The sequence below is a fragment of the Ixodes scapularis genome, unplaced genomic scaffold, assembly GCF_016920785.2.
Source record: "Ixodes scapularis isolate PalLabHiFi unplaced genomic scaffold, ASM1692078v2 PGA_scaffold4__175_contigs__length_147842914, whole genome shotgun sequence".
Classification (NCBI taxonomy): domain Eukaryota; kingdom Metazoa; phylum Arthropoda; class Arachnida; order Ixodida; family Ixodidae; genus Ixodes; species Ixodes scapularis.
In genome coordinates this window covers 31,912,068-31,925,585 of record NW_024609879.1, presented here as the reverse complement: position 1 = coordinate 31,925,585, position 13,518 = coordinate 31,912,068, and positions in this window count along the sequence as shown.

Sequence of the window (13,518 nt, the reverse complement as noted above, 5' to 3'; positions counted from 1 at the left end):
AGAAACGAAAGGACGTAGGTATTGTGAATAATATTTCGTTCCACATGAAATAATAGTGCACTTATACTAGCGCTTTATATCTATGTAGGTTCCTTAGGTTTAATATATTTAAAAAATATTGGAACACTATTTGACCCTCTAAAGGCCGTAATTGGTACGATACCGGTTGCGAGCCAGAGTTCACATTGGCGTGTTTAATAACTTAAACCTTTGTTTTGCAATGACACCAGAAAAAAGGAAGTAGTTCCTATTTCCCTTACATTCTACCTCATATTTTGTGCATAATATTAAGTTATGAAAATATAAAATACTCGTGACATTCAGTTTGTGAAACAGAGCTTTTGTGTGAAAATCATAGCCAACATCGCACATAACTTTCAAGGCTCCTCTTTAAGGGAGGAACGTTTCCGCAAGTTTCGTTTTATGGTTATCCCTCAGATTAAATGGCAATATTTCCGGTGAGCACGAAATAATGAGTGGTACAAAGGGCATTTGATACTGGGTGGAAGTACATGTGTGAATACATAAACATTAAACCAATTACAGTACTTAGCCTTCAATTTATAATTTGCGCCGAACAAGTGAGGGAAAGGAGGTGACGATAGAACGAAGGGACGTCAGAACGCCGAGTTCTTGTTTGAACAATGAGTGGCTAGAGCGATCACAGGTATCTTTGTCTCCACTGCACTCATCGAACGCTTTAGAACGTGGAACGCCGTCTTCGTGGGGTTCGCTTTCGCCTTCGAACGTGTTGGATGAGTGCAGTGGAGGCAAAGGCATACTTTGTCTCCACTACGCTCGTCGAACGCGTTAAAACGCAAAACGCGGAAGTCTTTCGTGCGGCTCTCGCATTCAAAACCCGTTCGACTTGTACAGTGGAGACAAATGCAGCTAGCTTTTTGTCTACCCACGAATCCTTCGAACAAGAGCTTGGCGCCTGAACGTCCCCGCACGCGGTTGTCTCTTTCTCGCCCTTACGTCCCGGGCGCGTAGACATGACTTTATTACAACACGTCTTTCAAATAATGCACTCTCAATCGTTTAACCATTTTAGTAACCTCATTTGGAGATCAATACATATTAATATTACCAGGAATTTCAGCAATGTTCTTTCTAAGTTTAAAGCAAAAAGTTTATTTTTATGTCGGTTTTTAGAAGGCGTTTTGTTAGCCCTGGATATAATCTAAAATAGTAGGCTATTTGCTATAGTGGCTAGTTAATTACCAGTTCGAGCAGATAAAAAACAAATTGTATCATTAGTCTTGATGGAAAAGTTTGATTCATTGCTAATATTTACTATGTCATTCATAAATATCCTAAAAATAAATTGGCCTAAATTACGACATTGAGGTACATCGTATGTCAAATATATTAAAAATGGCGAAAACAAATAATGTTTACATGTTTGTTTTGGCGACTTAAGCAGCTCTTTAGTGGTGAGAGTGTCAAGTGTGAGAGTGCCTCTGACGCCATATATTTCATGCTTCTGGAAAAGTAGATGATGGTGGCCGAGTGTACGAATGCGTCTTAGCTCGGAGCATGGAGCGAAAGCGTTCGCTGCAGGACCTCCTCGGTTCGATTCCCATCCCCCACCCTATTAGATATGAATGAGCGTTCTACCGGCACGCGTTCGTGTAATGACTGCTGCGTGGTACTCGTTAAAGACGTCAGGTTATCGGTTGTGCTTCATCCGTTAAATTTCTCGTTCTACAGCTAAGAGACAAGCCACTCATTGAGGAGTACTTACTTCAAGGATAAACGAACCGTAATTTTCGAAGTAGGTTATGATTAGGGTGTGTATTTTCCGGTGTTTATTTGTGGGAAAAATCGGCGGATGTTTTTCGGTGTTTATTTATTTTCGAAACACCGGTGTATTTCGGTGGAACGTCTCACAACAAGGCTAAAACCTGTGATTATCGGTGGAAAAAAAATGCGATTGATCACGGACAGAGTTCCAATTTTATTCACATATTTTATATACTTTTTGTCGAGGAAGCATCTATTTCTCACGCTTGGTTATTATAGTATATGCAAGCATACTTCGAGAGGCTTGCATCCGTCATGGCAGCACGTTCCTTGCGGTTCACAACCCGCAATTTTGAAAACACACGTTCCACATTGGCGCTGGACACAGGAAATCCCAAAATGTCCAGCGAGGCTTGGGACAGTAGTGGCCAGTCAGGTAAATGAAGTTTCCAAAATAACACTGGATCAACGGTGCTAGTCACAGCCTACTGGCGGTAACAAAGAAACTCTGATTCTAGGTTTCTCAGCTAGTGCTCGTCTCGGAGGACCAGCCGATAGATACTTTCATAGGGCGCAAATCCCTCTGGCAGCTCCACTTTTATGCACGGATTAACAATTTGCACGCGGAACCAGAACGACGATTCCTCCATGATGAATGATGAAAACCCCCACGCCAACAAAACCTTTTTTCCGTTTCCCCAAAAGCCCATGGAAACTAAACAGATAACAATGAACGCATCTCAGTTCTCAAAGGTCAGTAGCCCTGTACGACACGGATGTTGGCAGTGTCTTCCAGGAACCAGAGCAACCTCTGAATACATGGCTTGCACCGACATCACTTGGCCATACACAATGGGGAAAGGGCACGTGAGAGCGTACCGTCCACTGCGTCAATTTTTCCACAAAAGGGGGCCATGGGAGACACAATAGGGGAAAGGCATGTGAGAGCTTAGCTTCCACTGCTTTAGCTAGACGCTTTTGACCCCCAGAAAGGACGGCGGACTGACGCCACTTGCAAGCCATGTATAGACCCTGGAATAATGCAGGATCCACGAGATAACACGTTTGACGAACCTCTACGGGGAAAGGGTTTCGCTAGGTCGGTGTTTTTCGGTTTTAACCAGGACGAAAATATCCAACCACCGGTGTTTTTCGGTTTTAACCGATTTTGTATTTTCGTCACCGACGGATGTTTATCGGTGTTTTTCGGTTAAAACCGGAAAATACACACCCTAGTTATGATTCAGGTGATTGTATGTAGTTATGAAAGCAACATATATCCCAAGAACCGAATTCCTATGCTTACAATTGTCCAGCATACGTTTCTGGTCAAGTAATGCTAACTCAGTAGATCAATTGTTTTCAGAAAGAATATTGTGTTATCGTAATAATGATATGTTTTTATGTAAAATTATAACTCGACTGTTGATAATAATTTCAGGTCCCTTTGAAAAGACTGAAAGAATACGTATGCGTCTTTAATTTTTCAACTCGTTTGGTAGCCATTTGTATGTAAAACTGTTTCATTAGCCGTTTAGATTCTCCGAGAATATATCACAGTTTCTAAGCAAAGATTGAAGATTTGGTACAAGACAGGAATATATCATGTCAATGCCATGCTTGACTGGTCTAATCTAAATTGCCTCGGGTCACAACCTTTTTTTCTTTCTTGCTTTTAAGAACTACAGAGGCAACTTCTGCTTCGGGAGGCGGGCTCAAGAAAATTGTGCTCTGGTTTAGTTAGAATTTGCTTTCAAATATTAGTTCCGTGCTGCTCTACCACTAGTTTTAAAAGAAGTAATTAAAAAGTCTGAAAATAAACGATCAGGTAATTCAATTCAATTCATGTCGTTAGGGTTAACTGTACGCTGAGGTTGTATAATGAGCTATGCGTTTCCCACACAATATTTATGCGATCAGACACCGTAGTAAAAGAATTTAAGCATTTTTGCCAAAACTCTTTGTCTAGGAGTTAAAGAACTAAATAACTTAGTATAATTTACACCGTTTGTCTTAAATAGCATCTTGCAATGAGGACTATTTGTTTTATTTTTCCAAGCAACATGGGGAAAAAATGGGTTTCAAATTGTTTGTTCTTTCTTAGAAATCGCAATGTTCTTTCTTAGAAATCTGAAGGGAAAAGGTTTTTCATGAAGAATTTTTAAATGTATTCATGAATTTATAAAATGTTTTTCTTAAGTAGTTTCGATTAGTACGATATTGTGGCACCTCGTTCGGAATGCTATGATATGTAAACATAATTGTAGCTGAGTTATCACAGATGTCACAACAAATAATTACATCAGACTTCTTTTTCGTCTCATGATATAAACTTTATAACAATCGGCCTCTTGTTCTCCTCTTTAAAATAACCAGCGCTATTTGCGCTCTCATTTAAAGTTGTAGTGATATTCATGTGTTGATGGCAGACGAACGAAATATGGTTGCAAGGCTCTTTCCATGACTCGTTGCTTTTTAATTTGTCAATCACGCTGCAAAAATATTAGAACGATTTCTCGGCTACGATTTTCATGATCATCCATTCGGACAACTATTGTTTTTTTTTCTCACTACTTTAAATGAAGCTGTCAGTTTTTTCTGAAATTTTTTTCTGCTTGTTTTCAATGTTCTAGAGAGGCATTGTAACACTGACCGCACTGACTGTTGTTGTTTCAACGATATAATGTATTTTTTTTCAATCTGCTTCTCTTTCGCAAGGCCTGGGTATGAGTTGGATGTAACCAGACAACAGTAGCAGGAATTCTAGATACAAAACTTCCTTCCATTAAAGAACAATTAGTGGTTATGGCACGACAAAAATGCTGGTGTTTGTAAAGTGCACATGCAATTAAAAGAGACCGTTGGGTTGAGCCGACAGGACAAGACACACTCTACAGGGTGTTTCAAATAGCGGCCAGGCACTTTAATTCTACCGCGAAAATCGGTTTCTTAACCTATCGGGCTACGATCTTGTGGAGGGTTGCCCACGGGTGGTGCATTTTGCTTTGTATAAAATTTGCAGAGTGAGCTTACCGGAGGAAAGAGTAAAAAAAAAATGAAAGCCGTTTACAACTCCCTGTAACGCCGAATTAGAGCGCAGCTCTTGAGGAGGAGGAGGGGAGGGTACTGGGGGGTGGGTCAAGTGACCTCGGGGGGCGGGGGGGTCACGTGACCTTGCGGGTCACGTGACCTTGTGGGTCACGTGACCTTGTGGGAGTCACGTGACCTTGGGGCGTCACGTGACGTCGGGGGGTCACGTGACCTGGGGCCACGTGACGATACCGATGACGTCATCAGTAGCGTCACTGATGACGCCATCAGTGATGATGATGACGATGCGGATGCCGGTGACGTCATCAGTGACGTCACTAATGACGTCATCAGTGATGATGACGATGACGATGCGGATGCCGGTGACGTCATCAGTGACGTCACTGACGACGTCATCAGTGCCTATGACGTCAACGGGGGGTCACGTGACCTCGGGGGGTATCCCCAGGTCACGTGACCCCAGGGGGGGTCACGACCTGGGTAACCATCGTGACCCTCGTGAGGGTAACCCTAGTAACCCTTGTGAGGGCAACTCTCGTGACCCTCGTGAGGGTAACTCTCGTGACCCTCGTAAGGGTAACTCTCATAACCCTCGTGACCCTCGTGAGGGTAACTAACCCTCGTAACCCTCGTGAGGGTTACGAGGGTGAGTAACCCTCGTGAGGGTAACTCTCATAACCCTCGTGACACTCGTGAGGGTAACCCTCGTGAAGGTTACCCTCACGAGGGTTACTAACCCTCGTAACCCTCAAAAGGGTTACCTTCACGAGGGTTACCCTCACGAGGGTTACTAACCCTCGTAACCCTCGTGAGGGTTACAAGGGTAAGTAACCCTCGTGAGGGTAACCCTCGTGAAGGTAACCCTTTTGAGGGTAACTAACCCTCGTAACCCTCGTGAGGGTTACGAGGGTAAGTAACCCTCGTGGCCCTCGTGAGGGTAACCCTCATGAGATTAACCCTCGTAACCCTCGTAACCCTCACGAGGGTTACGAGGGTTGCGGTTACGCCGACGCCGACGCCGACGCCGACGGCGACGCCGCTCAAGCCGGGAACGGGCCCCTAAGAGCTGCGCTCTAAAATGAGAGCCGTTTACAACTCCCTGTAACACCGAATTGGAGGGCAGCTCTTGAGGAGGAGGAGGGAAGTGTACTGAGGGTCATCTGTTCGCAGGGCGGGGGGGGGGGGGGGTCATGTGACCTTGGGGGTCACGTGACCCCATATAAAAATATTTTCTGCTAGATTAAGCAGGGAATTTTGTCCGCTAGAGTAAGCGGGGAAATTTTTCCGCTAGGTTTAACGGGAAAAATTTTCCGCTAGACAGCGGGGAATTTTTTCCGCTAAATCTAGCGGGGAAATTTTTCCGTTATATTTCGCCCGGAATTCTTTCCGCTAGATTTAGCGGGGAAATTTTCCTCTAGAATTAGCGGGTTAATTTTTCCGCTAGATTTAGCGGGGCATTTTTCCCGCTAGATTTAGCGCAAAAATTTTTCCGCTAGATTTAGCGGAGAAATTTTTCCGCGAGATTTAGCGGGAAAGTTTTTCCGCTAGATTTAGCGAGGAATTTTTTTCCGCTAAATCTAGCGGGGAAAACCACTAGATTTAGCGGGGAAATTTTTCCGCTAAATCTAGCGAGGAAATTTTTCCGCTAGATTTAGTGGGGAAATGTTTCCGCTAGATTTAGCTGGGAAATTTTTCCGCTAGATTTAGCGGGGAATATTTTCCGCTAAATCTAGCGGGGAAACTTTTTCCGCTAGATTTAGCGGGTTAATTTTTCCGCTATATAGCGGGGCTTTTTTCCCACTAAATTTAGCGGAGAAATTTTTCCGCTAGATTTAGCGGGAAAATTTTTCCGCTAGATTTAGCGGGGAATTTTTTCCGCTAAATCTAGTGGGGAAAGTTTTTCCGCTAGATTTAGCGGGGAAATTTTTCCGCTAGATTTAGCGGGGAACTTTTCCCGCTAGATTTAGCGGGGAATTTTTCCCGCTAGATTTTCCCGCTAAATTTAGCGGAGAAATTTTTCCGCTAGATTTAGCGGGGAAATTTTTCCGCTAGATTTAGCGGGGAATTTTTTCCGCTGAATTTAGCGGGTAAAATTTTTACGCTAAATTTAGCGGATAAATTTTTCCGTTAAATCTAGCGGGGAAAATTTTCCGCTAGATTTAGCGGGGAAATTGACCCATAATGCACCGCGCGGTTACACCGACGGCGACGGCGACGGCGACGGCGACGCCGACGCCGCTCAAGCCGGAAACGGGCCCCTAAGAGCTGCGCTCTAAAAAGAAAAAGACCTAAATTTTACGTGAAAACAGCGAAAGCCACCGGTCTTCCAACAATAGGGCACTGTTTCGCACTGGAGACAAGAGATGGCGCAAGCGGTTGCGACTCAACTGGCGCCCACGAACGAACACACTTCGCCGAGAGCCGGCGTGAAATAGCAGACGATAGTTGCGACTCAAAAGCGGCACGAGCTTTTTCAATGTCAGCTGCCAATGCATGATCTTATCATCCTTTAATAAAGTACATTGAAGGGACATATAATCGATTAAAAAATTGTTTGTCGTGTTATTTTTACTGTTTTGTTTTGGGGTACTTGTGTCGTCTGCTTTGCATCACGATAAAGCACATGCCGCGACTGTGTCTTCCCGAGTTCTCGCCACCTGCGGAACGCGCGCCGCTTTTGAGTCGAAAAGGTCGCCTGCTGAAGACGGCGGCTCTCGGCGCCGTATGCTCCTCCGTTCGATGTCACGACCGATTGCGCCATCTCTTGTCTCCTGTGATACGCTGCGTCCTACTGTTTGAAGACCGGTGGCTTCGCTGCATTTTCATAGGAGTCAAAGTTTTTTTATTATTAACCTTTTCCTCAGGTAATTCGCTTTATACATATTTTACAACAAAAAAAAAGTGCACCACCAGTGGGCGACGCTTCTCAAGTTTGGAGCTTGATAAGTTAATAAACCGACTTTTGCGGTCGATTTAAAGAGCCTGGCTGCTATTTGAAGCACCCTGTAGAAAGGTCGCACGTGTTAAGGGTACTAACCTGCAGACGAATAAATAAAACTGGATGAGCGCATGCCTGGATTCCTGCCGGCTCCGAGACACGGAGTGGTAGTGACGACAGTTGTCCTATATTGATCCAGGGAGTTTGGTTATTTCTTTCGCGATAGGCGAAAGAAATAACCAAACTCCCTGGTTGATAGGCCGTCTAAGGTGAATTAAAACTGTTCATGTACTGTCGTCTCTATCCAATCATGATGCTAAGGCGTACTATTATTCCTCTTTAGCTGTCTTTTATTTTTGCATTTTGTTCCTAAACTACGTAATAATGCATAGGGCGTGAAAGTGAACACAACTTTAAGTACTTCTACTCATCATATATATATATGTTTTTATATTTGCCACACACGTTTGGTGTCATTACCATTATTTACAGTAGTTTTTGGTGATCGAAACGTTTATACTTATTGTCTGTTATTATTTTCCTACTTCTGCGACCGAGTTTTTTTTAGACGTAATAGCATTAACACCAGTTAAGATATACTTCGCAATATTTGGACCTTACTTCCTGTGCTACATTCACACTATAAATTTAAACTCCAGTTTTGGATACCAAAAGAAAAAAATACTTCGCGTTCACCTCATGCTTTGACTAAATTTGTCTACATCTGCATGCAGGAGTTTATCACTGTCCATTCAACGTATGTGAGTAATGGAAGGTTGATTCATTTTGTGTGTTGGAATAGAGTGCAGTCTTCTACTCCCGCACTCGCATACCTTTATTATTTTAAAGCACATATCTCGCCTTAAAGAAGACGGATTAACAAGGGTCTAGAACGATGGCTAAGTAAACATGAACCCCCCATTCAAACCTTATATTTCAGTGGCAGAAGAATCTAAGTATTCAGAGGTGCAGAGTTTCTATCAAGACGAAGTAATTTTCATAACTGGCGCCACTGGATTCCTCGGAAAGGTGCGTACATCTACTCCCGTGAATCTGCTGTAGGCATAAAAAATAGGTGATTTTAGATGGTTACCATTGTTAGGGGAAATACCTTTAGTGTGGCTTTTAGCACAAAGAAATAAGCACAACAGGGTTCTTACGTAGTGTTTTATTTTTTAACATTCCAACTCATTTGCACTTAACTGAACCATGTTTTCTTACAAAATGATCATCCAAGGCTCCAAGGGTGAACGCTGAAATTATTGGTTGACGTCCTCATTTAAATTGAGTTGTGTTCATTATCTTCCAGTAAAGTCGTGACAGCAGAGTACGGTACCTTGTTATTAAAACCACCATAGCGTATGGTTTTTACTCATGACGCTCTCAGATTGTGTAAAAATCATAGATCTAGTAACAAAAGAAATTCGATGTGGCAAAACACGAATTTGAGGTGAAAGCCAGTAAATCCTTTCAAATGCGTGGTGTAAACACTTGATCTGAAGCCGTTCGTTTGCTGTAAACTGTAAATCAATAGTTTGGTTTTACAAGTGTTTTTTCGGTGATTTTTTTTAGTAAATACATTTCTTCATGCCAGTTTTTTCCTGTTGTAAAACGTATCAGTGCCTATGTTAACCTTCCGTATTATGCGAGTTATACACCGTAATTTTCGCACTCTAGTCCCCCACTAAACATGTTTAGTAGGCGAAATATTACGTGTTCCGGTCTATCTACAATTGCGGGCCATGCACGGATTTCTGTTTCCATGATTGTTCATTAAGCCGAGATGTAACAAATTTTGTCGATTGTACACTTTTTTATTACAATCTCTGATGATACAATATTTCCTCAGTGCTAGAAAGAATACATTTTAACGTGTGCTCTGTATACAAATTGCTTTAAGTACAAAGTTTGCAGCAGGTGCGGAATATGCACATAGCGCAACCTATGAACCGGGTTCGGACTCCCAATGATAAATCATTTTTAACTGTCGTACGGTTGTGTACGTTTGAGTAGGGAAGTAGGTGGAACGAGAACGAATTAAGATCACATTTATCTTGCTGTTACTAGCCTATCACGTACCAGACCAAAAGTGAGAGTGCATGGTGCAGCTTTTTGTTTTATTCTTGCAGCAAAGGGAGCTGCTGGTATCCAACTTAGTCTATAAAATGCCTAAGATTTATATTGCATAAAATGTTCGCTGTCAATAATACCACCGAAAATCAAATCTTTCAAACGGGATTTTTTAGTGTGTTTAAAGGATGCTTACAGTTTTTTATCACATCACGAACAAGTTCAAAAGAAACAATAACATACTCGAAGAAAGCGGTGAAGCGTGAAGCATACGGACTGGAAATGCATCTGTGTTTGAAAAAGTTTCTTGTGTAGAAATTTTGCGGTTATATATTAATTTACATTTCGCCTCTCCAGCGCAATGTTTCCTCTAGCTTACATTATATGTTTCTTTGAATAATGGCCTGCATTTCATATCTTTATTGTGGTAGAAATCTAGCATGATACTGTCTTACTTTTGGAAATGATTCTTTCCAGACACTTCTTGAAAAATTGCTGCGATCATGCCCAGGCATCAGACGAATTTACATATTGATTCGCCCAAAGAAGAATACGAGTCCAACAGGAAGGCTGGAAGCTCTTTTAAAGTCAGAGGTAAGGAATATAACTATTTGGAATCAATGTTCTCTAAATTTACGCGACAATAAATTTCCTTTTTTTTTGTTTTTTGGTTCGAAACACGGTTTTAATAGGCGCTGGAATGTACAGCTTCAATAAATTGCCACATATCCGTCGCCGCTAAAAAAATTGTTTTCATTGTATCCTAGAACATGGGATGTTCAAGTATTTATTTTGATATCATGAGTGAAATAATGTTTTACTCGTGCCCAATATAGTTTGCCAATAAAGGTTGCTATCGTCCCCTCCTAACATATACAGTAAACGTGTTTGCCTCACCTTATTGAGCGAGGGCAAACGAATATGTCATGCGTATATATATAATAAGTTTTCATATTAGTATTGACAGATTAGATATAAAACAGCCTTAAAAGCTTGACCAATGCTGTCTGTGAGGGTGATTTATACGGCCAGGGTGACATATTATAGGGTCTAACCGTTATAAGTAAAATAGCTAAGTAGATTGTGTTAATTACTAAAGATTAACATATAATTTGAAGTCCCAATTTGCAAGAACGTCATCGAAAACAGCTAAAGTAGTTATTTTGTGAATCGGAACGTGCGGGAAGCACTGTAGTTTGCTAAAGTTACCACTTAATCAACAGGTGCAAAGCTGGTGGTCAGAAGAGACGAATAACTAAAAAGAAAAAAAAAAAACCAGGCGTTTTTTTTTTTGTTATTGGTAGCCTTACGTTTGTTAAACGACTCGTAACTTAAAATCTTGATAATTTTGACAGATTTAGTAGTGTTTAAATACGCGTACCAAGTTTGTAATTGGATTGGATTCGTATTTTTATTCTCACTTAAAAGTGCATTAGCCTATCGCAACAGTTTTCCGTTTTTATTATTCCCTGGCTGTATAACTCACCTGTACGCCAGCTAAACTCTTTTACGTCACGGTGTGGTGGCGGCACGTCGGGTGCGCTTCCTGTCTGGGGTTTTCGGCGGAAGTCACGATGCGGGACTCTCATTCTTGTGTTGTTTTTGAAAGAAACGAGACAAGACCCACCTTCTCGTTAAAACTCCGCGACTGGGGCTGTACCAAAAAAGTCAGGAAAGGTATGAATATCAGTTTTCATGCATTTCTTGCCCTACTCAGTTCGTCCTAAAACGTAAAAAGGTGCCGTGAAGAAAAAAAAACAGACACCGTTGGAATACGATTGCTTGTGCGGAAAGAAATTTGGGTTGAATTCACGGACAATTATTGTCGTCAGATATATTTCCTTTGTTCTAACATGAACGCTAGAAAACCTCCAAGTTGTCCGAACCACCCGCGGACTACGTTCAGTGCGTTTTTAAGTTCAAACGGCCACTTGATAGTTCGAACTGTCGTCTGCTCTTTCAAACATCTATGCTTTTTGCCGTCTGTTCTTTCAAATGGCAGCGGCCTGTAAGCCAAAAGTTGAACATGTAATTTCGATATGAAGTAAGTGCAGGCCTCTAAAGACTTATAAGCTTGACTGCTGTTTAAGTAAGTAGGCTAGGCGTAATCAGTAGATACAACGAAGCGTTGATCAATGTTACCAGTGGCCATCACCGAATTACGTCTGATTCACTTTGTCCGATTCTGCTAGCAATTTTCAGTATCGACGTCGAGCATCGCAGCTGCCATCGACGATTATGCAGCCCAAACTGCGTCGCGACTGAAAATAGCGAGAAAAATCTCATCATGCTTTGAGCGTCTACTCTGCGGCGTTGAAATGTAATTTCTTCGGTACTGCGAACGTGTCGTCATACGCCACACTAGGATATATTCTCCGGTTTTTGTTGCTTTCAATATTTGTTAAGGATATTTCGGGTGAAACACCAGCCTTGCTAATACTGTTGGTAGATGCGTTAGTTGTCGAGAAAAAAGAAACTTTTGCGGACTTGAAAATGGGCAGCTAATTGTTCAAACGTTATTTTTGACTCTTTTATATATTCAGTGAAGAAGGTAATTGGGGGGGGGGGGGGGGTGAGTATCTCAAAACTCCCCATAGTATTATATATAAAATTATGTTTTTCGGTTTTAATTATTATTTTGAAAAAGGTAGCACTCTTTATCCTTATAGTATTTAAGGATGACCATAGCATCAGACCTTGAACAGAAATGACATATTATTTTTATAGTTGGTAAAAAATAGAAGTTTGATGTGTTTATTTTTTTTCTGCTATTGAGCCTTTTTTATTGAGGCGAAACCATTATTATGCAAAACTTTTGACCGACGAAAGTTATATTATAGAAGCACAATTCTGGGTCCCCAAAAAAGATGTTGCGTGTGAGAGATGGCAAAAGATGAAAACAAGGGGGGGGAGGGGAAGAGTAGTTTTGTTTATAGTATGTATTATTATTATGCCTGTCCCACAAACATTTTTTTTAATTTATACAGGTTCGTTAACCTTAAACATTCGATTTAATACATAGCCAATGATTTATCTAGCTAACGGCGAACATAAGGCCTGCCAAAAACATATAATTAGAAAAAAATATAAATTTTCGCCCCAAAGAATTATTAATTGAAATAGATTACTATCTAACGTAGCGAACGTCAATAGGTTTCAATAGTTTTGTTTCATTCCATAGTGGAAAGCGTGAACTGCGTGACATACCTCTGAATGTCCCATGCTCAAGATAAATTGTTTCTTGAAAGGAAAGAATAAATAACAAACTTACAGATTGCAGGTGTTATGAAAAATCTTGTACTGTTAGAATTATAAGCCATGATTTGCGGCCTTCTTGAAAAAAGCGACGTTTAAATACACAAATTCCAACCGTCCCGTTTTACTGCAACAATCTGGATCTCGGCCCTTGGATCAGATCAACCTATTTTTTTCTGATCAACACGGTTTTAGAAAGAAACACTATCAGAACACCCAGCTCTTTGAATTTGTCCATGATTGGGATGTGAATACTCACGTAAAACTAAGACGGATTTTTTTTTTTCCAAGGCATCTAATACGGTACCTCATGAGCGATTAAATTTAAAGCTTTCTCCAATCCAGATTGACCCAGCAATAGCAAATTGAACTTCAGCCTTCCTCAACGACATAGCTCAATCCGTAATTACTATGAGTGCAGTTTCTTCCCGGGTACACGTGACTTCTGGAGTGCCCTA